This window comes from Solanum tuberosum, unplaced genomic scaffold, assembly GCF_000226075.1.
Source record: "Solanum tuberosum cultivar DM 1-3 516 R44 unplaced genomic scaffold, SolTub_3.0 scf00113, whole genome shotgun sequence".
In the NCBI taxonomy this organism is placed as follows: Eukaryota; Viridiplantae; Streptophyta; class Magnoliopsida; order Solanales; family Solanaceae; genus Solanum; species Solanum tuberosum.
The window spans coordinates 52821-53659 of NW_006239039.1; positions in this window are offsets into that span (position 1 = coordinate 52821).

The following is an 839-nucleotide window of genomic DNA, read 5'->3' on the forward strand; positions in this document are numbered from 1 at the left end:
TGGAGGTTATGGAGGTTATGGTTATCTTCATAATGGAGGAAAGTACGGAGTAACTTCTTGATGTAGTGGACATCCACAATATATTATTTTATAACAAATTTGGATAATTAAAAATAAATAGTATTAAGGGCATTAATTATGCCTAATTGAGTTTTTACAGTAAATAACTTGCATTAGTAATTGAGTGGTACTGCAGCGTAGGCTGCCAGATTTAATTGGGGTTTTGTTTATTTTCCTAAAAATAAAAAAAGTAATGTCTATATTTTATTTATGATTCACATGAGGTATATTTACGAAAAAAGAGAGAGTATGTTGTTAGTAGTAATTTGCAAGCACTTTTATAAAAGAATGTAGATTCTTCTAGAGTTGTGAGTAACTATCATTCTCATATTTTGGATGATAAAGTTAGTATTTTTACGTGAGAAATTGAGAGCAACAATAATTATATTCTTACTTTTCAAATAGTGAAAGTTCATTACAATATGCGTCTCTCGTTCGAGAAATAAAATTGGATACTTTTTAAATGTTTCCAAGTGTTCTAAATTCTTCATTCATATTGAAATGTCCTAATAAAATACATAAGTCTTCAAAAGGTTAAATTATCAACAAATCAAGAAGAAGAAAGAAGAAGAGATCAACATAAATAATATAATAACAAAAGAAAAAAAGATTACAAATACACCTTCGAACCTAAATGTTCTTGGAAAAATTTAGCATTCGGACCTTAACTTTCTTGGAAAAAATTTAGCACAATGTTCCCCTTCATTCTTGTCACAAGAAAATGCAAACTCCTACAACTCAAAGTTAAAATAATAACAAATCAATAAATAATAATAAAG